We start from the raw sequence: 26762 nt of genomic DNA, 5'->3' as shown, positions 1-26762 counted from the left end.
CTGTGGCACAGGAGGAGAGAGGGTCTAACAGGCAGAGGTCTTATGGGGAGTGAGCCAAGGAGAACATCTGGGAAGACTTCCTGGAGGAGGAGGTGTGCAATCTGAATCCTGAAAGAAGAGTTACAGTTGGTCAGGGTGAGACTGCTGGGGCTGAGGAATTAGGACTGGGATGGCATGGTGGCTGGAGAGGGGAACGGTCCTGGATTCAGAAGAGAATGCAGAACCAGAGATATCATTGCTGATGTCAGGTAGATGTTGGCTGGAAGCAGAGAATACTAGAAGGATATTTACCGGTGTTTTATTGACTATGCAAAGACATTCGACTGTGTGGATCATAACAAATTATGAATAACATTGCAAAGGATGGGAATTCCAGAACACTTAATTGTGCTCATGAGAAACCTGTACATAGATCAAGAGGCAGTTGTTCAGACAGGACAAGAGGACAAGGGGATACTGCGTGGTTTAAAAAGTCCCCTCTCGGGTAGTGTCTTTTAACTAGGAATGCCCTGGGATCCCCTGGGGCCTCTGACTTGCTTGGGGTTTGGGGGCTGGGTGCGCCCCAAGAGACTGGAATTCAGTAAGAGGGCATGGGCCTTGTGTTTAAAAAGCTCCGCAGAGATTCTGATGCACACCTCCAGATGAGAATTGCTGCGCTGGGGATGCCCTGTCTACAAGTGGAGTTTCCCCAGCCGGGGCATTGGCAGATCTTCCCTGCCTGGTCTCTGCCATTTCTTTTTTTTACTTTTATGGAGTGGTACTGTTGTTGCATTTTATTGTGGTAAATACGTATATAACAAAAAACTTGCCCTTTTAACCATTTTTAAGTGTACAATTCAGTGACTTTACTTACATTCACTGTGTTGTACAACCATCACTGCTATCTATTTCCAAAAGTTATTTTTATCATTCCAAACAGAAACTCAGTACCCCTGAAGCAATAACTCCGCATTCCCCCTTCCTCCCAGCCCCTGGTAACCACCAGTGCACTTTGTCTCTATGCCTTGGCTTATTTTCAATGTTTCATGTAAGTGAGATGATCCACTATTTGTCCTCTTCTGTCTGACATTTCACTCAGCATATGTTTCCAGGTCCATCTATGTTGTAGCATGTTTCAGAACTTCATTTCTTGTCATTTGTTTTTTTAGTTTCTATTTTTCTAAACAGCCCTGGTGGTGCAGTGGTTAAGAGCTCGGCTGCTAACCAAAAGAGAGGTGGGCAGTTTGAATCCACCAGCCACTCCTTGGAAACCCTTTGGGGCAGTTGTACTCTGTCCAATAGGGTCATTATGAGTCGGAATCGACTCGACGGCAGTGGTGGGTTTATTTTTCTAAAGGGGATTAGAATATTTATCATCTCATTTTTTGGCTTCACATCTTTTTTTGAGATATTCCCTAGATAGTGAGAAACAAAAACAAACAAAAAACCATTGCTATCAAGTCAGTTCCGACTCACAGCGATTCCATCCATGTGTTACAGAGTAGAACTGCTTCATAGGGTTTCCATGGTACAGAAGCAGATTGCCAAGTCTTTCTTCCATGGCACCTCTGGGTGGGTTCGAACCACCAACCTTTAAGTTAGTAGTCGAGTGCAAGCCCTTTGCGCCAGCCAGGGACTTTGTAGGTAGTGAAACTGAGACAGAAAGAAGTAGATATTGAAACTGAGGCATAAAGTTGTCCAGGGTCCTGGAGAACGCAACATCTACCTTACAGAATCCCAGCTCTCTCCAGCCTGCTCAGAATGTTCTGCTGGGCCAAGGGCTAAGTGTCCAGACCCTCAGGTGTTTGGAGAAATGGGGCAGGCATCTGCTCCTTAGACATTCACCACTTCTTAATTGGGAAGCAGTGTTTTCTTGCCTTCTCCCACGGATTCCAGGCCTGTACAACTACAGTGTTTGTTCCTAGTCTCTCTGCCTGCTTGCCTGGACATCTGGTCTCCCAACAATGTCTGCCCATAAATCCTGTCCCCAAGCCGGGTGGCTTAGCTGGGGAACAGTAGAGCCCACTATCCTCACCATGGCTACGTGAGGGTGTGACCAGGACTGTGTGTGCTTGTTGGCGAGCACCAACATCTGTATCTCAGGGCAAGGTTGTGTGTGTGTGTGGGGGGGGTCACTCGGCTGGCAGTTGGAAGGGATCCCTCATAGAGCCCTTTGTGCAGGCTTCTGTGGTAACTCATGGTATTGTAATTCTTGGTCTCCTTTTTATCTTGTGCATCCTGATATACAGTAGGTGCTCAGTAAGGGTTTTTTGAATGACAGTGAATGAACGAATGACTATTAGAGGTCTGTGTGTGAACATCACAGGGGTGCCTGTGAATGAAACAGATTCTGTTCATCTGGAACACACAGATGTCCCCAGGGTAAAGTGGGGGACACCAAACAAGTATCTTTCCCAGTCTGCCCTTAAGAGCCAATGAAGGGGAGCCAGAACCACATAAGACAGCAGATGACAAAGTGCTACATCATTATGGCCACTAAGTGCTGTCCCCCTCTTCCAGACCACCCTTGAGTGCTACAGGTGGTCCGAAAGAGGGGAGAGAGATCAGTATTGGCTCAAGTGTGCAGAGACTGCCTCATGGAAGAGGGCAACGTGAGCTAGGTCTTGAAGGATGGACGGGATTTGTTTCGGAGGACAGAGGCAAGGTCTCAAAGTGTGGTCTCTAGACCGGTGGTGTCGGCATCACCTGAGAACTTGTTAACTGTGCAGATTTGGGGGCCCTAGAGTTTGGCTGCTAACCAAAAGGTTGGCAGTTCAAATCCACCAGCTGCTCCTTGGAAACCCTATGGGGCAGTTCTACTCTGTCCTATAGGGTCGCTATGAGTTGGAATCCACTCAGTGGCAACAGGTTTGGTTTGGTTTTACCCTAGACCTGGAACCCTGGTGTTGCAGTGGTTAGGCACTTGGCCGCTAACTGAAAAGTCACTCTACAGGAGAAAGATGTGGCAGTCTGCTTCCATTAAGATTATAGTCTTGGAAGCCTTATGGGGCAGTTCTGCTCTGTCTTATAGGGGTGCTATAAGTCCAAATTGGCTTGAGAGCAGTGGGTTTGGTTTTTGTTTTTTGGCACCCTAGACTTATTGAATCAGAAACTCTGGGGGTGGAGCTCAACAGGGCCAGTTTAACTTGCCCTCCAGGAGATTCTGATGCACTCTGAGTTGATGGCTGCTGATACAGAGGAAGGAAAGCATGAGATACCTACATGAGAGGCTGAGGAGCTGGACAGTGGCGTATCCAGGGTATTGTACCAGCCCTGGGCACGTGGCACCACTGAGCAGTTTCTCTTAACCCAGTACGGCCCAGTTTCCTTCTTCAGGCAGGTAATGTGTTAATCAAAAGATTAACGAGCTTGACTTGTATTTTTGAGTTGATATTATGGTAAAGTTATCTAGAAGAGGGGTGTCAGATGTTTGGATGGGGTGCAGTTTCAGTGCTTATCATAGGCACCATATTCCATAGACACGCCGCTGGCCATACCAGGTTAATAGAAACCGCCCAGTGGTGCCACGTGCCTAGAGCTGGTGCAATGCCTGCCATGCCTGCCATACCCTAGTTGTGCCTATGGCTGGGGAGTGACCTGGCATGTTTTAGATGAGTTAGTCTGTTGATGGTGAAGGGAAAATGTGAGGGAGACCAGCTAGGAGGCATCATTAAGAGAGGCAGGTTTGAGATGCTGAGCATCTCGGCTGGGTTGGTGGTGGCAGTGTGAGCCTGTCCTTAGGGGCCGAGAGGAGGCTGGCATGGCCAGAGCTGCTGAGGGAGCTGTCCTGCATGGAAGAAGGGAGACTCTGCCTATAGGCTTCCTGATCTGAATCCTGAGTAGTAGCCTGTTGATCCTGATCCCCAGTTGTACTGTTACTTCCTTAATAAACCACTTATCCTGTAAGTATGGTCTGTGAGCTCTGTGTGGCCATTGCAACAGATATCCAACCCAATGGGGAAGCAGAGAGTGCTGTGGGAGGGATGGTTGGTGTCAGAATTGCCAAAAAGGTTGAAGAGTGGAGGTATGTCTGACCTCTAACTCACAGGCATCAGCGTTGGACTGATCTTGCTTCACGTTATCCCCCCTGAAGTTAGACAGGTTCTGATGCTGACGGCATTATTAGTACTACTAGAATTTTACAAGCGCTCATGATTCCATTGTCCAGGACAATTATTGAGCTGTTGGTGTATTTCCTTCCGGTCTTTTCTCTATGCATTTTTCCTTTGTGTAGTTGAAAGCACACCAGTTTGCATCTTGCTTTCTTTGTTTAACAGAATATCATAAGCATTTCTCTGTGTGCTTTCAGGCTCACTGTCTTTTTTTATTGTCACAGGAGCCCCATGCGGAGGGTGGCCAGGGTGGTGGTCAGGAGGAGGTAACTGAGGTGCAGAGAGAAAAGATAACTTGCTGCATAAACATCCGACTGTGGGGAATTCTACAGTCAAATGGCCTGGATTCGTCAATGTAGGAATTGTAGGGAAAAGGAATGGGAGGGGAAAACCTGTAGATTAAAATAGACTTCAAAGACAAACAGTGGGCAAGATGAAAGTATAGTATCTAGGGAGGTACCTTTAAGTGATAAAGAAGTGCAAGGAAGTGATTACTATAAATAGCAGCTTGTGGCACGTGGAAAGGGTTTTGGAGTGACTGGCTCAGTTTTATTTCTTGACCTGGGTGGTGACTACAAGGGTGTTTGACTTGTGATAATTCACCAAGCTTACTTTTGTGTGGTTTTCTGTATCTGTGTTTTGTTTTATTTAAAAAAAAAAAAAAAAAAGTCAAAAGAAAAAAAGAACTTGGCTCAAGGCCGCACGTGGCAGAACCAGGACTAGAACCCAGGTCCACAGGTTCTCGCCTCGGGGTCTTCATTCCCACTTATTCCCCTACATTAAGCTTTGGAGATTGTTCACCCACCTATCCCTTAGCCTGCATCCCCCTACTCTGCTGCTTGCCAGAAAAACTGCGGATTTACAGTTTGTCCGATTGTGAGGATGGTGCAGGACTGGGCAGTGTTTTGTTCTGTTGTACGTAGGATCACTGAGTCGAAACCGACTCAACAGCACCTAAAAACAACAGTCCATTTTGGCTGACTTTCAGGAGACAACCTGAGGCAACTTGGGTGATGCTTCTTTGAGTCAAATGGGGAAGATCTTAATGAGGTTGGTAAATTAGGATTGGAGGTGCCTTAGACATATCCATTGTGCGTGGTACCTGTTGCAGGGGTGGGTGTTGCCTCAGCTTATTTCTCTCTGGGTAGTTCAAACATAGAGGCACAAATACTTGGTGGTAACTTGTGTTATTTGAACCCCTTTCTGTTCATTTCCTTAGCCGGACCCATCAGATTCCTTCATGTGATGTTTTTTTTCTTTAATAATCACTCCCACACACTCACCTACCCGCACATATACCCCTTGCTTCACCTGCTCTTCTCTAAGCTGGCTCCTTCCCAATGTTCTGGAGAGGCCCAAGGAGGCAGTGCCAGGGGCCTCCATGGGGCACACTCAGGGGAGGGGACAGCGGATGAACCCAGTAGATGCTAAGAACACCCACCCAGGCAAGGCCAGCTCAGGGGAGGGGGCTTTTCTGAATCTGGTCCTCTGAGACCAGGACCCTGCCAGTGTTGAAATCAGGATTTGGGCTCCTAGCTAGACTCTGCCTGGAATGTCAAGTTTCATAAGAAACAGGCCAACACTTTGATCTTAGATAAGGTTGAGGACACCAGTGGTGAGAGGGTTTTTTTTTGTTGTTGTTGTTTTTTTCTTACTCTGTTGTCTGCTAAGCAAAAGGTTAGCACTTCGAGTTCACCAGCCGATCCTTGGAAACCCTGTGGGGCATTCTACTCTGTCCTAGTATGATGGCCATTAGCCACAGTGGCTATTGAAATGTGGTAGTGTGACTAAGGAACCAAATGTTTAATTTCATTTAATTCTAATTAAATGTAAATTTATATAGTGACTAGTGGCTAGCTTACTGAACATCCTAGAAGCACAGTTCTAGAAGAGGTAAGTCTCTGAGAAGGCTATAGCGGCCAAGTCACGGTGTCCCAGAACTGCCTGCTCTGTCTTTCTTACGTGCACGCGCGCGCACACACACACACACACACACACACTCTCACTGGCACAAGTAATACCTTGTACGATTCAGGAAGCCTCTGGATACACATCCTTTTATAACAACGTTCACTGTTTAAATATTCTTATCTCCAGTGAGGCAGAGCTGCCACTGACCACAAATATGCCCCCATGCACAGCTTCTCTTTGTCCTTGCAGAACTGGAGATAAGGGGAGAGAAACCTCAGGAAACTGACAAGTCTGTCTGCAGCAGTCACAGCCTCCTTTTCCACGCCCCTCAACTCTGGTATCTCACTCTGGATGACCAGGCTCCCCTCTTTGCTTCTGCCTGGTTAGAAGAAAGAATTTGGTATCAGCTGATGCCTGGTAACTGGCTGATGAGCATGCTTGTGCAAATAAGGCCCAGTCACAAGGGCCAGCAGCAGCCAGCCCAACTGGCAGTTTTAATCTTATTTCCTATTCTGGTTGAACGGCTTGGCCTCAAGTAAGATGGTTCAGACCATTTGCAACTCTCCTCCTGCCTAGTGCCTGTTAGCACCTGTGAACATTCCATGGTGTTTGTTGAATGAACGAGTGATTTCTGTCTGCCAGAGAGCCCTCTAGAATAGAAAAAGAAAAAACTGTTGCTGTCGAGTTGATTCTGACACACGACAACCCCATGTGTGTCAGAGTAGAACTGCACTCCGTAAGATTTTCAATGGCTGTGACCTTTTGGGAATAGATTGCCAGGTCTTTCGTCCAAGGCACCTCTGGGTCGACTTGAACCTCCTACCCCTCAGTTAGCAGCTGAGCCTGTTAATTGCACCCCTTTCTCTCTAGACTTCTGCCCTTCTCTTCTTCTCCCCTCACAGTAGAGGTGAGCCCTCCCTCCCCTCCTCTCTGCCCAAGCTGTGAGCTGCATGCTTCATTTTCCAGCACACTAACCTTTAATAACGGTTTCCTAACGTATCATGCCCCAACTGTTCCAAACGTACCAGAAAACATTCCTGTGCCACCATCTCCCCCTAACCCCATGGCATGTGTGACTCTGCGGGCCATCTGAGCCATCGTCATCAACAGGGGTGTCATTATCCCCAGGCCCTCTATAGCAGAGGAGGACAGAGCCCCTCTGTGCGGGCCAGGATTTCCTGTGTACCGGTTGCCCTGTCTCTGAATAGTTCAAATAGTGCCCCCTTCTGCCCACCAATTCACAGTCTCTTCTACAACCCAGTGCCCCATCCTGCCTTATTTGTATCTTTAGAAAATTCTTAATTTCAAACTACAGAAGTAAGTAACACATGTTTGTCGTAAAAACTCCAAAGGGTTCAAAGGTGTATGAAATAAACAGTGTTCAGTCCCCCCTCACCCAGCTCTCCCTCTTAGGTTAATTGCTGCTCAGTGTTTGGTATGTATCCACCCAGACGCCTTTCGTGTGTACACAAATATACACGTATACACAGAGACACTTTTACAAAAATGGCATGGTATACACTCAGCCCTGTAGCTCCATTTTTTTCATGCCATTCCATGTTGGCACCTAAGACCCGGGCTGCTTGCTTTCCATTTGGTGGATGTGCCGTCCGTAACATATTGGTTACTGGGTGCTGAGAGACCAGTGGGTGGTTGCCAGTTCCTTGTGCTCACAAACTGCTGCAGTTACGCTTCACCAGGATCATGACCTGTTTGGGGAATGTGAGTTGAGCCTGGTGTTGGGGAGGCCATTCAGCCCAGAACCACACTCCCCTCCAGTTAGAGCTTTTCTCAAGCCACTTTCCACTCCCAGGGCAGCTAAACTGAGCTGAGCTGTGAGCTTCTTTGTGAAAGAGGGCCACCCACCTGGCCTCTTGGGCTGGCAGCCATGGCCAGGCACACCCTCCCCTGTGAGAATGCAAGAGTCAGCCCCACCAAAGCATTTTAGAGCAGGGTGGAGAGGCAAGCAGTGGTACTGGAGAGAGACAGAGAGATTGATTAGCTATTAATTAGTATGGGCTGGGAGCGCTTCTCCATGGTGGCTATGAGAAGGTGCTTATGGGGCTGTCAAGGCATAAAGTCTCCTCACACACTCCTCGAAGGAGCCCTGGTGGTGCAATGGTTAAAAGCACTGGGCTGCTAACCAAAAGATCAGTGGTTTGAACCCACCGGTGGGTCCACAGAAGAAAAGGCCTGGTGATCTGCTTCCATAAAGATTACAGCCTAGGAAACTATGGGGTAGTTCTCTTCTGTCTTATAGGGTCTCTATGAATCAGAATCAACTCGATGGCACCTAACAACACTCCTTGGAAAGACCCAGCTTATGCCTGGCAAGAGGCCACTTTAAAGCCAGGGACCGGCCGTTTTTTTGCCAGTACCTTTTTTCTGCAGAGCCCCAGGCAGCTGGTAGGGGAGTACAAAGAGGCCTGGAAAATCCATAAACTGCATAATCAGCCCCTGCATCTTGGCTGCTTGACTCTGTTTATTGCTTCCTGTCCCTGAAAGCCCTTCACAAACAGAGGCGCTTTGAAGGGGGTGAGTTGGACCTGGTGGGTGGCCCGCCCTTGCCAAAGTCCCACAACACGGATTGAGCAGGCGGCTTCCCTAAACAAGACAGATTCCTTTCCACCCCTCGTTGCTGCTGCCACCCCAGTGGAGCAGGGGAGGGTGGGAACAAGGGTCATCATCTGAGTGTGAGAGGACCCCCGCCAAAGGACAGTGATCCCCTAGAGAGCTGTTCACTTTGTAGTTGACAAAGGACAAAAGTCCCGTTTCTGCCAATTTCCTTGAAGGCCTGGAGGTTAAGCTCTAATGAAGTACAGGAGGGAGACAGTAAAACCAGAGCCCCTTGACTGACCTCTGTGGGGCGGAAGGGGAGCAGGGGGCCGTTCCCTGGGATCTAGGCACAGTCCTGGTTTGAAGGGCTTATGGGGCTTGCCCAAAGGCTGTTTTATTGTTGTTACTTATATTGTTGCCGTTGTTGGGTGCTGTGGAGTTGATTCCCACTCATAGCAACCCCATGTGACAGAGTAGAACTGCTCCCTAGGGTTGCCTAGGCTGTAATCTTTATGGGACAGATTGCCAGGTCTTTTCTCCTGCAGAGTTGCTGGGTAGGTTTGAACCACCAACCTTTGGGTTAGCAGCCAAGTGCTTACCTGTTGTGCCACCAGGGCTCCTTGTCATTTGTATTGTATTTTTTAAAACAGATTTTTCCTTGTCCACAGACTTCCCCCCCCGACCATAGTTCCCTTCCTCCCTCTCACTTTCCCAACCTTCATCTTCCCTCACCCAGAAGTAATGAATTCAATAGCCTTTCCCACCACAACTGAAGGCTGAGATGTGATTCTTTAGAGAAGAGCCGCAGCCCTGAAAACTTGCCCTGGACACTGGTTCAGGGCTGCTGGGGGTGCCAGTAAGGGACTGTTTGTCCTTATTTTCTTCCTGGTAGACACAGGAGGGGCACAGTGACACCTGCAGGGTTGAAGGAGGTAAGAGTGGGTGGAGAGGAGGGGCAGGAAGGCAGCCTTCCCTGAGCTGGGGCAGCTGCCCCCAAGCAGGAGGGGTTCATCCATCTCTTCTAGACCTAGAGCTCCAGGTGGCCCGGCTGGCCGGAATTCTTCGCTCCCTCCCTCCCTCTGCTGCCTGCCTGCCTGCTTCTGCTAGGTTTGCTTCACTTAGAAGACTTTTGACCACAAAGCCCTATTTTAACCCCTGAAAGGAACCCTGGTGGTGTAGGGCAGTTCGAACCCACCAGCCACTCTGCAGGAAAAAGAAGTGGTAGTCTGATTTTGTAAAGATTACAGCCTTGGAAACCCTATGGGGTAGTTCTTCTCTGTCCTATAGGGTTGCTATGAGTTAGAATCAACTCAGTGGCAATGAGTTTGGGTTTAAAAGGAAGCTTTGGAGGAGGGGCTCTGGTGGCACAGTGGTTAAGCACTTGGCTGCTAACCAAAAGTCTGGTGGTTTGAACCCACCAGCCACTCTGCAGGAGAAAGATATGGCATTCTGCTTCTGTAAAGATTACAGCCTTGGAAACCCCATTGGGCAGTTCTGCTTTGTCCTAAAGGGTCACTATAAGTCAGAATCAACTCACTGGCAATGGGTTTTTTTTTTAAATCTCTAAATTTTATTTTGTTGTTGTTGTTGAGAATATACACAGCAAAACATATATCAATTCGACAGTTTCAAGGTGTACAGTATAGTGGCATTAATTACATTCTTTGAGTTGTGAAACCATTCTCATCCGCCTTTTCTGAGTTGTTCCTCTAGCCTTAACATGAACTCACTGCCCTTTAAGGTTCCTATCTAATCTTTTGAGTTGCTGTTGTCAGTTTGATCCCATACAGATATTTTTTAAAACGGCATAATGCTCAAGGCAGACTTCTTTTACTAGTTTAACTAAACTATTGTTCAGTTTTAAGATGGCCTCAGGGGGTACTTTTGGTTTAAGATATAAAGATTGTATCAGGGCAGTAGTTTCAGGGGTTCATCCACCTTCCATAGCTCCAGAAAATCTGGAGTTGATGAGAATTTGAAATTCTGTTATACATTTCCCCCATTTTGATTAGGATTCTTATATGGAATCTTTGATCAAAATGTTCAGTCATGGTAGCTAGGCACCATCCAGTTTTTCTGGCCTCATGAAAAAGGAGTCAGCTCATGAAGGCAATTAGCCACACATTCCATATCTTCCTCCTATTCCTGACTCTCCTTATTCCTCTGTTGCTCCAGGTGAATACCAAAAAAAATAGAGACCAATTATTGTGCCTTGTATGGCTGCTTGCAAGCTTTTAAGAACCCCCGGCATTATACAACGAATCAGGAGGTAGAACAGAAGCATTAAACACATTAGGCCAGTTAACTGGGATGTCCCATGAAACCATGACCCTAAACCTCCAAACCAAGGAACCAAATCCCATGAGGTTTTTGGTTGTACATAAGCAGCTTCAGCAGCTACCTTTTTTTGTTGTTGTTATTGTTGTAAATATATCTATCATACTTTTGCCAATTCAGCTTTTCACATGTGTACAACTTACTGACAGCAATTACAATAATCAGCTATGCAACCCTATCCTTAATCAGTGCTATTTTTCCATCACTTTTTTTTTTTTTTTTTTTAAGTTTTCCAGTAGTCCCTGGGTGGTACAAATCGTTAAGCACGCTGGACTACTAACCGAAAGGTTGGTGGTTCAAACTCACCCAGAGGCACCTTGGAAGACAGGCCTGGTGATCTGCTTCTGAAAGGTCACAGCCTTGAAAACCCTATGGAGCAATTCTGCTCTGCACACGTGGGGTCACCAGGAGGGGAAATCAACGGCAAGTAATAATAACAGCAAGGAAGCTTTCAGAGTCTCTGTGTGGTGCAAATGGTAAACATGTTCGTCTGCTAACCAAAAGGTTGGTGGTTTGAGTCCAGCCAGAGGAAGAAAGCCCACCCAGAGTCCATCTTGGAAGAAAGGTCTGATGATCTGCTTCCAAAAAATCAGCGATTGAAAACCCTATGGAACACAGTTCTACTCTGAAATACATGGCATCACCCTAAGTGAGAGTCAGGTGGTTTGGTTTTTCTCCTTTTTTAGGAAGCCCTTTCTGATTTAAAAAGTCCGTACTCTGTCTGTGTTCCTGCTGGGTGTGAGGGGCTGCAGCTTGCCCAGGTGTCCTCTGCAGGTGGGCTGTCCAAGCACACTTCCATGTGGGACCTGTGTGTGTCTGAGCCTGTTTTCTCGGTTGTGCAATTCTGCGCTTGCCCCACCCTCCCAGCTTCTTCCTGATAGCGAAATGCTACAGTCTTTGCTCAAGAACAAAGACCCCAAACTCACCCTGGATGTTAATGATTTTCCAGTGTGGCCACTTCCTCCTGATTCACCCTGGCTACTGTCTCATGTAGCTGAGGTGGAAACACAACTTGGGGAGAGCCCAGACTCGGGCAGGAAGGCCCTGGGGTGGGCAGAGCCTGCCAAGGACCCCTCTGCACCTGGGACTGTGCTGTGGCTGAACTGGGCTGCTCAGCTCTGAGCTGGGGTATGCCCACTCGTTTTCCATCACTGGCCATTCTACTACAGACACTCAACACGGCTGCTTCTCTCCTGCTCCAGTGTGGCTGAAGGTGGGACCATGGCCAAGCTAACTTCATGTTCAGCCTCTCTGGAGCCTCAGCTTCCCTTCTTGCCCCATGGGGCCAGAGGTGCATCATTGTAAGTGGGGCGACAGTGTAGTGAGCAGTTGGGAGGGCAGGCTTTGGGTAGAATCCTGACCCTGCCATTTCCTACCTGTGAGACCTCAAGTTCCTCGGTGCCTCAGTTTCCTCATCTGCAAAATAACAGTTTCTGCCTCTTAGGATTGTTGTAAGGATTCCCTGAGCCCTTGTGGGCAAAGTGCCTAGCACAGTGCCAGGCTCAGCCCCCTGGTGTGGGGTATGTGGAAAGGGCTTGTGGACTTTTCCCAGTGTTGTAAACTGTGAAGTGCATCATCATTTTGGACAGTCAGCACACTCAGAGTGAGAGGATGGTCTATTTTCGGATTCTTAATGACCATGATCAGCAGATCCTGGCTACAATCCACAGATGTTTCTAGCTGTAGAAGTTGAGTTTTCGTCCTTCCCTTTCCTCTTTGTCCTTCCCCTTTAGTTATTTTGCGTGTGCACATAGATTTGTCATACGCAAAGATAGCATGACTCTGAATTCACCCCTTGTCTATGGACTATGGCTCTGGGAATCCCCACAGCTCTGCTGTCAAGAATTCATAGACACTGAAGGACGAATCACTCTGGCAAGCAGTGCTTGAGCTGGATACATCATGTTTCAATGGTGACTATCAAGGAGCCACTGTTAGCTCAGACTCAAGGCGCTGAGGAATGTCTGGCTGCTTCTGGAAAGTCCCAGCAACTGCTTCCTCAGTAGTCTTCCCTGGTTACCTGAGGGCTATCCCTTAAGTCTGTATAACCTTGCAACCCACTTCTCAGCTGGGGTCATTCTGGCTACACCCTCTATATGACCCAGTCCCCTCACTCCTGTTCTGTGGTGGGAGGAAGGGAGCATGCTGCCCACACATCCCAGGCTGGCTGTTGCCTGGTGAGAGCAGTTGCAAGTTTGGGCCTGTGAGGTGATTTGGCAGCGTTTTTGTTTGATGACTGTTGATTAAGCTGAAGTGTGTGAACCCAATGTTTGCAGAATCGTGGTTGGCTCTGGGCTGGGGCTGGAATGAAGGAAATAGGTGTTCAGGGAAGGAGGAGGTGGCAGGGATAATCCAAAAGCCATTTGTTTGGGGCCTGAAGCCAGAGATGAGGTATTCTTGCAGATTTTTCTAAATCCACCATATAGGAACTCTTTAAACTAGATTCAGGCCCTCATGTACCTAGGAATCACCTGGGGCCTCAGGGCAGACACAGAGGACATCAGAGATGAAAGGGACCTTGGAGATCATTTAGTCCTCCCTGCCCACTATTCAGATGGGAACCTGGAAGTTCAGGAGGTAGAATAACCTCCAAAGGTTGTTCACTTGGCTGGTAATGTGATGGAGCTAAAGCCAGAATCCAGGGCTCCAAACTGCACCACCCAATAAAGTCATGGTCTTCATACTTTACTGTGCCTCCAAATGGCCTGGGCAGCTGGTTAAAATGCAGATCCCCAGGCCACACTCTAGAGATTCAGATTTGATAGTAGGTGGGGAATGGTGTCCTTAGCAGACACCTCAGGGGAGTCTGACGAAGGTGGTGTCCACATGGCTCTGAGATACGCTGCTATAGTCCATACAGCATTTGCTTCTTAGGCTGATAAGAAAGCACATTTGCATTTCCCTAGGCAGGTGAGCAGGTGGGTATCAGAGATGCAAACAGCTCAGGAGACCAGAGCATGAGGGGTTAAACCCGGGCTTTACAACATGTTGCAAGTAACTGGTGTGTAAGGATACTTTATACCCATAGTCTTTGCCAGGTAAGGTAATGATGTGTGAACGTGGTGCAGGCCTGGACAACCTCTAGGTCAGACACGACTCAGTTTTCTTATCTGTGAGATGGCTACGATAATGTAGGAGGTAACAATCTGCAGTATCGTATTACTGTGTGGATTAAATGACACGATGCAGGAGGAGTTTGCTTTGCACTCAACAGGTGGCAGGTTCTCTGGTCACCTCACGGTACTTGCCAAGGAGGAGGTGACGGCAGGCCTCTGCTGAATGATTTTCTGTAACGGACTTTTGCTCAGAATTTCACCGGTGAAATGTGTACTAAAAAAAGCATACAGAGAGGTGTATATAAATTTTTGTATGAGAGACTAACTCGATTTGTAAACTTTCACTTAAAGCACAATAAAAATTAAAAAAAAAAAAGTGTGTAGATTTCTTCCAGCCCTGTGGGGCTGTGATGCAGGGGCCTCCTTTGGCAGAGGTGCCCGTTATGGTTTGTACCTAGTACAGTGGTGCCTTTCCCAGGCCCCAGACCCCCCACCTCCACCCCTAGCTCCCACACATGTCCTTGCATCCCTGGAAGGTGTCAGTGATGGGAAGAGTCAGACCAACAGGGAGTGTTTCTCCCTGTTTTCTAGAGGTGGGGAGACTAAGCCCCCCTCCCAAGGCAAAGAAGGCTGCATGTGGGCCCCTGGAGCTTCTGCCCCTTTCCATGACTGTCCCAGCCAAGGGCTTTCTCCGCATTCCCTTCCAAGAGCAGTGCCTGTGCCAGGGTGTGCCAGCCACTTCCTGGTTCTGGCCGGTCTTGCTGCTTGTCAGGTCAGCCTGACCTCAGCGCTGTAAAAACCATTCTGGGCACAGATAGGGAAGAGAGGCAGGGATTCAGGGGCCTCACCTGGCCCTGCCATCCACCTGCGGCGGGGGGGAGGGAAGGAGGTGGATACTGTTAGTGCGCATTAGTGAGTGTAATTGTATTTGTAAAACACAGCTCCGCAGGTAGGTGGGTGGAAGGATGGAGGGTGTCTCTCTGTGACTAGGAGAGCCTGGACTGAGCTGGTGTGTGGCAGTGAGCAGGAGCCTGTTGGTACATGCGGCACACGAGCTGGGTGTTGACATATGCTGGTGTGTGCGCCCACACAGGGAGGGATGCAGTGTGACCTCTTTAAGCACCAGGATGGCCTCTGTGCTGCACTCTCTCCAGCTTTCCGCCCAGGACTTGCCTGATCTAGGTTCAGATCCCAGCTCTGCGGTGCTGAGCTGCGTGACTTTTGGCAACCCACTTCCTCTCTTGGCTTCAGTTTCACCATGTGGAAGTGAGAACCTGAGGTTCTTCCTGCCTTCCTAGCTGTGGCTGGCTCGAGGGCTGTGGCTGGCTCGAGGTGTGGGTATGTGGGGTCCAGGCAGTGTGAGAGAGTAAGGGCAGCGTCAGGTTGGGAGGGGACACTTGGCAGCTGGCCTGGGGCGCCCCTGGCTCTGGAAGGGGAGCTTTGGTGCTGCACAGACCGCAGGGGTGGGAGGCGAGGAGGAGGGAGCAGCCTGTGGTTGGGGGAGTAGCAGGCTTGCTGTAAGTGGCTGTAAACAATCCCATCTGCTGTCTGAGCTGGGCCCTCCTCACTCCGGGTGGAATTTCTGATGGTGTCCTGGCTGCCTGAGGAGGGGCTGGCCCTCCCTGCCACAGCTGCCGCCTTTTTTGAAGCTCAGGCATGGCCGACTCCCCCCCTCCCCCAGCCTCTGCTCCCTTGCCTTGGGCTGCATTCCTCAGCTGCCAGAAGAGGCATTTCTGAGTGGGCCACTCTGCCTGGGCTCCCACTGCCCAGAGCCCACCCCAGAGGGTGCAGACCCCCATCAAACCACCTCCTTTCCCCTGAGTGGGAGTGGGAGGCCTGTACAACCCAGGCCTGTGCACTATTCCAGTCACTTCTCCCCTGGGAAGTTTGCCTGAAGGCCAGGGTATGACAGGAGAGGGCAGAGGGGCTATTTGCCCAGCTCTCTGCTCTTCCCTCAGGAGTCCAGAGACCCCTGAGGGGAGGCCTTTGTGCTGGTCACTCGGAGGGGGGGAGCGGGCAGCACTCCAGACCTGACTCTCGGCCCAGCTGCAGACTCTGTCCCTGAGACCTATAAGGTCTGAGCACGGGATGGCCCGGGACAGTCTTGCTAACAGATGCTTCCCTCCAACTGAGAGCATCGCATGTAGGGTGCTGTGCTGTGTGAGTGTTCCACAGCCCATCATTTAATTCCCTCAGGAACCCCATATGAGAAGGTATCATTATCCCCGTTTTACACATAAGGAAACAGGCCCAGAGAAATTTTGCTGGCCCAGTAAGCAGCAGAACAGGGTGTATCTGAGATCTGCCCAGTGCTAACCTGTTGGTCGTCACTGCAGTGCTCTATGGCCTCTTACCCGAGACTCAGCACCAATAAAAATGCACTTGTGGTTTTCGCTCAGCGAGGAGCTTCCTGGCCAGACCCTGACTCTGCTCTACCGCAGGCAGTCCCCCACGCCCGTGGTCTACCTCCGAAACAGCTGTGGTCTCAGCCTCTGCTCTGTCCCTCCTCCATCACCTGCTTGTGGCCTTCAGCCTTCCCTGCACCCATCTGGAGGGGGGCGTGCCCTGACCTGGAGGGCTTCAGGCAGCACCAAAGGAGAAGCAGAGCTTGGTTCCCAGTGAGGGCTGAACTGGAGAAAGCCTGCCTAGATGGTAGCAGCAGGAAGGATTGCAAGGGCATTAAAGGCCTGGAGGCTCTGTGGTTTGCTTTCCCCTAAGATTTTCCCCCATCATCTTTTTTTTTTTTTTTTTTAGATATTACAAAGTAGTGGTTAAGAAGAGCCTGGGCTTTGGGGCCAGGATATCTGGATTCAAATTCTGGCTCTGCCACTGACGGTAACTTTAGGTAAGTTATTTAACCTCTCTGAGCCTTAGTTTCCTTATCTGTAAATGGGGATAGCAGTTACTTTATGCGAGGATTTCATGAGGTAATACCTGCTAAGTGTTTAGAAAGTACATGTTGTTGTCATTTGTTGCCGTGGAGTCAGCTCTGACTCAGCGTGGGCCTGTGTATAACAGAATGAAACGTTGCCCCTTCCTGCACCGTCCTCATAATCATTGCTATGCTTGAGCCCATTATCGCAGCCACTGTGTCAGTCCAACTCATTGAGGGTCTTCCTCTTTTTTGCTGACCCTCTACTTTACCAAGCATGATGCTGTCCTCCAGGGATTGGTCCCTCCTGATAACATGTCCAAAATAAGTGAGATGAAGTCATGCCATCCTCATTTCTAAGGAACATTCTGGCTGCATGGTGCATAGTAAGTGCTCGCAAGTATTTGCTGTAATTATTATTAAAAAGTAACTCATGTCTGTTGTAGAGAATATACACGTGCAGAAAATCACTGGCAGTACTATCACTTTGGTGTACTTTATAGATTACTTGCTTATTTTCAATTAATAAATGAACACAAATCAAAATTTAAAAGACATACAAGGATTTACAGTGAAGTTTTCCTGATCTTTTTCTTGTGACCCAGTTTCCCTCCCCAGAGGAAACTAACGTTATCAGTTTCTTGTGATTCCTTTCAGAGACTGTGCTTGTGTGCTTGCATGCGCTCTCTATATACACACATACAAATATGTATGTATATGTGTGTATACTGCAGGGTTGCTGTGAGTCAGAATCGACTCCACAGCAGCGGGCTTAGTTTTTGGTTCTTTTTGCTTATATACATACATATACACATACGTACCACGATGCACTGTAGTATAGTGACTGCAATCGCTGCTTAGTGCCTTGTACTGTTAGGTCTTAGAGACTATTCCATGTAAATGCATATAGAGATGCCTCGTTTTTGTTTACTGTTGTGTGTGTAGTATTGAAACCCTGGTGGCATAGTGGTTAAGTACTATGGCTGCTAACCAAAAGGTCGGCAGTTCAAATCTACCAGGCACTCCTTGGAAACTCTGTGAGGCAGTTCTACTCTGTCCTATAGGGTTGCTACAAGTTAGAATTGACGGCAATGGGTTTTTGGTTGTATAGTATTCTATATGTACATATACATATATTCTATTATATATATATATATATAGTTGCTGTTGGCTGCCGTTGAGTTGGCCCTCAACTCATGACGACCCCATGTTACAGAATAGAACTGCTTCATAGGATTTTCTTGGCTGTAATTTTTACAGAAGCAGTTCGCTAGGTCTGTCTTCCATAGAGCTACTGGGTGGGTCCAAACCCCCAACATCTGGGTTAGCAGCTGGTCTCAAACTGCTTGCACCACCCAGGCTATGTATATATTGTTATTATTGTTGTTAGGTGCTGTTGAGTCGGTTTCCACTCATAGCAACCCTATGTGACAGAGTAGAACTAGATGATGACAGTATACCATGATCTAAATGGACATTTAGAGTGTTTCCAATCTCCTGCTGTTAAATTATTGCAGGAACATCCTTATGCATTTACCAGGCACATGTACAAATATATCTGCAGGTAAATTTTGCAGAAGTGGAATTCATGGATCAGAGTGGGTACAAATTGTGATAGTGTAGGGGTTGGGGACAGGGGTTGTGACTACTGCTCCCAGCGTCTTTCCATACCCACCCTGAGCATCTCTCCCTAACCCTGGGTCCCTTGACCTGGATTCCCTGGGCATGCTCAGCGCTGAATCCTTGGCAGGCTGTTTACCTGTCCCAGGGTCCAGAGAAGTCTCCTGCTGCCGCTCAGACTTCTGGGCTCAACCCCAGACCATGCTGGCACAGCCTGTGGAAGGGTGGTCAGCTGGCCTGCCTGCTGGAAAGGCCCCTCCTCCTGGAGAAGCTGGGCCTGGGCCAGCATGAACTCATGCCTGGAGCCAACCCAGCCTTGCTGCTGACCCTGCACCCAAGTTGCCAGCAATCCCCTTCTCCCAGTCTAGGCCATTTCCATTCGTCCCAGGTACATACACACTCCTGCTAGCCCAGAGCAGTAGGCTCCCCAGGGCTGTGGCACCTGGGTGGGGTGGGGCAGTGGGGTGCAGGTGCCCCCACCCACCCACTCTATACACTGAGCTTAGATTCTTCCCAGGTGCCTGGGTTGAGTGTCTTGGCTGAGTTGGTGGTGTTTGTTGATGGAGAGAGGATTGTTGTGGAAATAGTCACCAGCCAGCTCAGGTAGAAGTGGAAAAGAGTTGGTTGCTCAGGCAACTTGACAACTTTGGCAGGGTAGGAAGAGGCTTTTGTAAGGAAACTGCCATGACTCTGTTTTTTATTCTGGATGTGACTTTACCTGCAGCCTGCTCCTCTCCTGGACACAAGCACCATCCCTATAACTCCAAGGCAGCTAGGCACCTCTAGGCTCTCCAGGGCGACTCTGCCCCTTTAGGGTTCAGTTCACCTTACTGTTGTTGAGTTACTGCTTTATGCTGGTCCTGTGCTAGGCTCCAGGGAGTACAGAGAGGTAGTCAGCCTTGATGGATTCAGAGTGTGGGTTATGGAGTCAGACATCCTGGGTTCACATTTCAGCTGGGCCACTTAGCTGTGTGACCTTTGACAAGTTCCTCAACCCTTCTGTGACTCATGTTTCCATCTATAAAATGGAAATAACAATAATATGTACCTTGTAGGGTGAAGAGAGTTAACATACGGAAGGCATTTGGAATAGTGCCTGGCGTGTAAGGAAGCAGGCAATAAATGCTAGCTATCATTATCACTATTATTACCATTATTCTACCAAGATGACACGTTACTCATGCCTGGGGAGCTTCATTTTGGATCTTCCCAACTGGAAGGCAGAGTTGGCTTCTTGATGGAGCCGTTTACAGCAGCCAAGCTCGATATTTGGGCCTCAGGAACAGAGACAAGCAATGGTGTGCCTCAAGGGCCTTTCCTTCCATGGGGAGTACCTTATTAACCACCCCCGCCTTGAGACCTCTTGCTCTAGTTCCTGCCTCAAATCCTCCCTCCCCCACTGGCTACAGACCTGAACACAAAAGTTGAGGCAGGAGAGAAAAATTAGAAGAGAAAATGTCTTCTTTTTCTTCAGATTTTAGAAGTTTTTTTTTTTTTTTTTTTTTAAGAATACCCCAGCCCTACCCAGATTGGACTAAATGAGGAAGGTAGGGAAGGGGCAAGGAGTTGTTCAGTGCACGTGGTGCACAACTGCACATGGCATGCCTGGGAAGGCAGGTACTGCCCCCAGCCCTCCCCTCTCCTGGCAGTGCCGCTGGCTGGGCTTGGAAGCTGTGCTCTCTGGGTGGTAGTGGGGCTTCTCAGTAGCCCTTCTTCCTCCTAGCAAAAGGCCTCAAGCATCTTCTTATCAGATCCTCATGTTTTACAGATAAAGAAGAGGTGAGTGGCCAACACAAGGTCACACAGCAGGGCATGGCAGAGCTGAGTCTATCTCTTCCTCTGCCTCCTCTGGAGTCCACCCTGGCCTCCTTTCCCAGATGGCTGTGCCTGAGGTCCCCTCTGCCCTCCGTGGCTGCCCTGGGGGTGGGCACAGGTGTGGCTGTCCAGCAGCCCTGGGGGCCTCAGATGAGGCTGGCTTTGTGGCAGCCCCAGCAGCTGTGGCTGTTTGGGCTGAGTTGATAATTTATGAGCCGAGTTTCCATTAAGCTGTTTCCGCGCCTTGGGCAGGAGCAGGAGGCTCGGCATTTAAAGGTCATTCGGCTTTTGAAGCTGCAGCGACATTAATAGCTTGGGAAGAAAACAAGCCTGTGCAGGGGCAGGAGGACAAGGCGTCTCTGTCAGGGCTGCCTCTCCTCCCCACTGGGCTCAGGCACACACACACACCCTGAGAGCCTCTCTCTGTCTCTTGCTCTTTTCCCCTCTCTCCTCCTTTCTCCCCCTTTTGAGACCTCTTCAGCTCAGGCAGACTTCCCTGCACCCCGCCCCCACCGCATCTGAGGTGAGAGTTGGACGAAGATGCAGCTGCCCTGGGCCCAGCAGCTTCTCCATTAACGCTGCCATTACCCACTTGAGGTTTCCCCAGGACTTAACCATGGTTACACAAGCGTCCCAAGGGTCATATGACCTCATTCTGGCCCTGCTGGCTTTTGCAGCCTGGATTCCTGATGAGACAAACTAAGCCCGGGCCTCGTCTTCTCATACGGGAAATGAAAGGGCTGGCAAGCTGATTGCATCTTGCATGCCAATTCTAATCACTTGGTAGTGGCTTGTCCAGAGTGTGATGTTGAAAAGGGTTCTGAGGCAGTAGGACAAGAACACCTGGATGGAGTAGTGATGTCTGCCAAGGACAAGGGGTAGAAAGTGGTGGGAAATGAGCCATGTATTTTCCACCTTGGGGCTAAATGATTTTGTAGGATAGTTTCCAACTCTTGAGAGCCTGGGATTCTGAGACCCCTCAGGGTTAGGAGGTTCCTTTCCCTTTTGGTCAGTCTGAGAGTGGAGGTGGGGCAAACCCTGGGGGCCTGGGAGAGAAGCTGCTCTGTTTGTCCTTTCCCTGGGAGCAGCCATGACCCGAGCGCTGACATGCCACCTAGTGGCCTGGCATGGCGGTGCCAGAGGGCTGGGCTCAGATCTTAAGAGCCAGTGAGTCCCTCTGCAGGTAGGGATCATGGCAATCACAGATGGATCACAAGATCCAGGATCTCTTCCTGGGGCGGGGGGGTTTCAGAGGAGGAAGCCAGGGATGTGCAGGGACGGATTTGGCCTGGGCTAGTCCCCTTCTTCCAGAGGAGAACACAGAGTGGCCCCTGGGAAGTAGGAAAGTGCTGGTGATTGGGATCCCTGGCCTCCCAGCCCCTACCACCTCCCAAGGCCTCCTGCTGTAAACCCCATCTTTCAGGGTTGGACCCTGGTTCTTCTAGAGGGCAGAGTGGAAGGTCAAGAAGGACCCTGGAGGGGTCACCCTCCTGCTCTCAGGAGCTGATGCGGGCTTGAAAGGGGATTGACTAGCCATCTGCCTTGTGTGCTGGGGAGGGGGCCCCCAGGGCTGGCAGCAGAAGGCTTACAGGACCTTAGCCATGTCATCGGACTGCCTTGACCTCAGTCACTTTGTGAAGTGGGTATTAATACACACCCCTGACCCCTGTGTACTTTATAGATTTGTTAGGAGAAGTAAATGAAAATGTAGAAGAGAAAGGGCTTTGGAAATGAAAAAGCCTCTTCTCTCCCCTCCCCACAAGCCATTGCTATGAGCCAGAGGAAGAAGGGAAGGGAAGAAAACCCAGTTATTTCACTCTCCATCTTTCCTTCTCTTTCCTATTTATCCACCTAACAAATACCTATCTGGGCACTGTTTCAGGCGCCAGGGATACAGCAGTGACTAAAACAAAGACCCTGCCCTCATGGAGCTTAAATTCTAGCAGGGAAGATAGTCAGTGACAACTAAATATAGCCTCTCTCAGGTGGTCTGCTTTATGAGGAAAGCAAAGCAGGGTAAAGGGTTAGGGGACATGGGGAGGGGGTGGGTGGTGTTGCCTCTCTGATAAGGTGACGCTTAAGCATCAGAAGGGAGGGAAGGAGGGAGCTGTGTAGATATGTGGGGGAGAACATGGCAGGTGGTGGAAGGAGTAAGTTCAGAGGCCCTTCGATGGGAGTGTGCTTTGCTTGTTGGTGGACTAGCAAGGATCCAAGGTGGCCAGAGCAGAGAGAGTGAGGGAGGGGGTCGACAGCGAGGTCCTAGAGGTGGCACAGGCAGGACCACGTGGGGCCAGGTGGGTTGAGGTAAGGCTCTGGGTGTGTTCTGAAGACATGGGAGCCATTGAGGGGCTTGGAGCAGAAGAATGTCATGACCACTGTGATGAATAGTCCGTAGGGAGGCAAGTGGGGGAGGCAGGGAGACAGGCAAGGAGTGGTAGTGGAGGACGCAGTGAGGAGTGGCCAGATTCTGGAATCATTTTCAAGATAGGAAAGACAAGATTTGCTGCAGATTGGATGTGGAGTGTAAGAAAGAGAGACTCCAGAGTCTTTGGCCTGAGCCAGATGGAGGTGCCATTAACAGAGCTGGGGAAGGCTGTGGAGGAGTGAGGTGGTTCGATGGACCTGTTAGCATTGGAGCTGCTATTAGACTTCCAAGTGGAGGCAGCAGGTAGGGTGTGCAAGTGTGGGGTGGAGGGGAGAGTGCACAGGTGATGTCAGCTGTAGAGAGAGAAACTCAGCAGCCCATGTTCAGTGTATAGACGGCATTTAAAGCCACGGGATTGGGTGAGATTGCTCAGGGAGTGAGTGTAGTTGGGGAAAAAGTCCAAGGCTGGTCCCTGAGTCCATGCCAACCTGTCTTATTGGTGCTTACTTAGTGCCAGGCACCCGTTTAAGTTCTATCACAACACCGCTTCCAACTACGTATTATCCCCGTTTTTTTACAAAGGAGTAAACTGAAGTTTGGAGAAGTGAAATAATTTTTCCCAAAATCACACAGCATTACTAGGCCCAGTGAGAACATGAACCCAGGAGTCTGGCTGCCAGGCTCTCACATCCACATGTGGACCCTACCCTGGTCTTGATGGGCAGGCCCTCCTCATGCCCGGCTGGGATGACCTTGGGCGAGGTCGAGAGAGCAACACTGGGGCAGCTTGCCCACTCCTGGAGTGACTCAGGTCTTGGCCAACCGTACTTCTGCTCGGAGTGGAGGCTGGCCATTCACTGCCCTCCCAGGCCTGGATTCCTTTATGGGGAGGTGGAGGCCTGCTCTGGGCCTGGCTCCCAGGGACCCAGGGGAGGATGGGTGTGTGGTTTCTGCTTCCCAATCCCAAATCACTCACAATAGTGGGTTGAGGAGTCTTTAAGTAAGCCTCCAAGAGCCTAACAGGCCCAGCGGGGTTACTTCAGTTCCTTTTTCAGATGAGTCAGGAGTTACCTCCCTCTCTTCCTGTGCTAGTGCCCAGCAGCTGGGGTTCAGAGAGGTAGAGTGGTTTCCCCAAGGATGCAGAGCCGACCAGATCTCACCACTTGCTGTCGTCTGGGTCACGTTTCTTCTGCTGGAATGTTGGTGCTCCGGAGCCTGGGACACTGGTGGCTGCATTTTAGAGGCTTCTTGGCTCTGAGCCTTGTAAGCCTTATGCAGCATTTTTGGCTCTTAGGAACAGCCACTCCTGGGTTCTAATTCTGCCCTCTTCACATTGCTTGTGTGACTTTGGGCAAGTTACCTAACTTCTCTGAACTTGTCTCTGCAGCTATAAAATGGAGACGATAACACCTATCTGGTGGAGTTGTAGTAACGACTAAACGTGTAAGCACCTGGCACTGTGCCCGACACAGGCTCGGTAAACCTAGGTTGCCTGCCTGTCTTAATTCTCTCATATGCTTTAAATTGCTTTTCATTTGAGCAGTGCTGATTGCAAAAGCCATCCTGGCATGGATGACTTCCCACTCCCAGCCCTGGCCCCCAACTCTGTCCTCTTCGAAGTGTGAGCCTTGCCTGGTGCTAATCACAGGCAGCCCGGCTTTTGGAGTCTATAAGTCCTTGTAGAGTCCTGTGGAAATTGTACTTCTGTAAATTGAATGCTCTTTCCCTGTTTCTGAGCCCACTGTCTCCTCATCCAATAGCTGCCCTTTGATGGAAAAGTCTAGGCTTTGCCGTTATTCACTTTGTGTCCTTGGGCAACCCTCCTAGTCTTGGGTCTCAGTGTCTTCACCTCTAATGGGGAGGGGATGTAGGGCTGCATTGGAGGTTTTCAGCCTCTCACATGTCTGGGCACGCACACAAAATGATATTTCCAGGGCTCTGCCTGGGCTAAATGGAAGAGGGTGGTTGAGCTACAGTGTCTTCAGCTGCCCAGGCCAGCCAGGCCCCCCCGCCCCCAGGGCTGCAAGGATGAATATCTCTTTCCAGATGGCTGAAGGAATTCCAGGGGTTAACATCCAGATGCTGGGGAAGGGTCCTCTAGAATTCCCTCAGCCCACCCTGGGGAGCAGCTTGGCCAGCACACCAGCTTTTCCTGGCATCTTTACCAGCCTTTTGGGGCAGTGGAAACAACAACAATGCTGCTAACCACGGGCCAGGTACTGTGCTGAGGATGATCTCATTTAATTCTCCTAGAAGCCCCATAAAAGGTAGGGACAGATGAGGGCATTGGGCCACAGGGAGGCTAGGAGGTGCATAGGAAGTCACACAGCTGGAGAGTGGCAGAGCAGAATTCCAGTCTGGGTCTAAACACTGCATACTTAACTGTGAGTGGTTGAGTGCAAGCAGGCTTGCCTCCTGGGGGCTTCCCGGCACTTAGAGGCCCAGAGCCTGAGGGCAGGTCCAAACCAAAAACCAGACTCGTTGCTGTAGAGCGGATTCTGACTCACAGTGACCCTAAAGGACAGACTGGAGCTGCCGCATAGGGTTTCCAAGGCTGTAATCTTTACAGAAGTAGGCTGCCATATCTTTCTCCCACAGAGTGGCTGGTAGGTTCAAACCACCGACCTTTGTCTCAGCAGCCAAGCACTTAACCACTGCCACCAGGGTTCCTGAGGACAGGTCCAGAGGGCTGTTAATGGAGAAAACGTGGGCCCTACTATCTTCCTTCTTCCTCCCCAGGGTGGGCCAGGTTTTAGCTTCTTTCTCCAGAGACCACCCTGGGCAAAGTGAGAGGTCCTGTCATCTTTCATACTAAGTTACTAGAAGGGCAGGGAGGTGTTGCTTTTACTTAGAGGCCTTAGCACAGGCCCTGGCTCTGGGTGATTACACCAGGAGCAGCAGACAGCGGTCCAGGGCACTGGCTTCTGGGGCCTTCCTGGCCCTGGGGTTTGCATTAGAGACCTTCAGACAGGTCCTTGGAGCCCAGGACAAAGGCAGCCGCCAGGGTGGAGCTGTGCCTTGGAAGGCGTTTTGGCGGAGCTGGGCAGCACCTTCCTCCTTTCTAATGTGTCAGGGTTGGTGAGAGGTGACTCTGTATGTGTGTATGTGGCGGGGGATGGGACGTGTTGGGGTGTTTGAAGCCGGCTGTGGGAAGCCAGTTCATACTTGGCTACCTTCCTATGTTCATTGTCATCCAAAAGTCTTGAAAGGATCATTTGAGGTGGCCCCTCTGTCTCCTTGTGAAGTGGCTTTGGCTTCTCTGGGCTGTGACTTGCTCATCCGGAAAGAGATGGGATGGAGGGAGTTGAATAATCAATCATGCTTCCCCCAGACACCAGAGTACTACTCAGTATTAACAATGGTGAAGTAGATCTGTATGTTCTGACATGGAAAGGTGACCACAAGGTAGTATCAAGTGGGGAAAACAAGTTGTATAGTAGAATTTATGGTTTGGTCACATTTCAGTAAAAAAATTCATAAATTTGATAGCATATGCACAGAAAAAAGTATCTAGACGTATATACACACACACACACACACACAAGAATGTTAGCAGGTTTCCTTGGGGGTGGGAGGGGATTATAATTTTGTAACATCAGGGTCTGGAGGCTAGACCGGGCCCATGTGCTTTCTGGTTTCACATTCTCACATAAAGCCTACTTCGCTGGGACTAGGCAGATGCTTGAAGCTACTGGGGGTGGAATATGAGGTACCATTTTAGAACTGAGGGGACTGGCCTAAAGTGACAGAGGGAAGGAACCATTGGCAGTGATGGGTCTTCTGAACCCCATGTGAGGGAGAGTCCCTCCCAGCACCTTCCTGCACCCCCAAGCCCCTCTGGTCTCATCTTTCTCACACCATCAGCTGTTTGACAAGAACAGTCTCATCTTTCTCATGCCCTGGCAAGAAAGAGCATCACGTTGATTTGCTCACATGAACATTTCCATGTCAGCTGTTAAGGTTATGACCCCAGGTCCTAGAAAAGTGAAAACACGTTTACACCTGTTTCCTCAAACTTGAGTCTCTTTTGATGGAAGATACAGCAGCGACTTTTGTACAATTAACAGAATTACTGTAAATCTGATGATAAGCATGAGAAAGCCAGAACTTGACGTTTTTAGACCCACTCAGCTCTCAGT

General features: G+C 49.6%; 1 protein-coding gene across 2 annotated transcripts in view; it reads left to right on the top strand.

Moving 5' to 3' along the window:
* CUEDC1 (CUE domain containing 1) overlaps positions 1 to 26762 on the top strand; it is a 97174-nt gene that overhangs the window by 44486 nt on the left and 25926 nt on the right. The window contains exons 1-2 of one of the 2 annotated variants that reach the window (XM_064271287.1): positions 11146 to 15289; positions 16706 to 16796. The gene's annotated coding sequence lies outside the window, so the exon portion shown is untranslated. Of the gene's footprint in view, positions 1 to 11145; positions 15290 to 16705; positions 16797 to 26762 lie in introns of those variants that run through there. The other variant, XM_064271286.1, reaches the window with a different exon arrangement.

This window comes from Loxodonta africana, chromosome 18, assembly GCF_030014295.1.
Source record: "Loxodonta africana isolate mLoxAfr1 chromosome 18, mLoxAfr1.hap2, whole genome shotgun sequence".
NCBI lineage: Eukaryota > Metazoa > Chordata > Mammalia > Proboscidea > Elephantidae > Loxodonta > Loxodonta africana.
The sequence above is the reverse complement of the archived record's forward strand: the minus strand, read 5'-3'. Positions and strand labels throughout refer to the sequence as shown.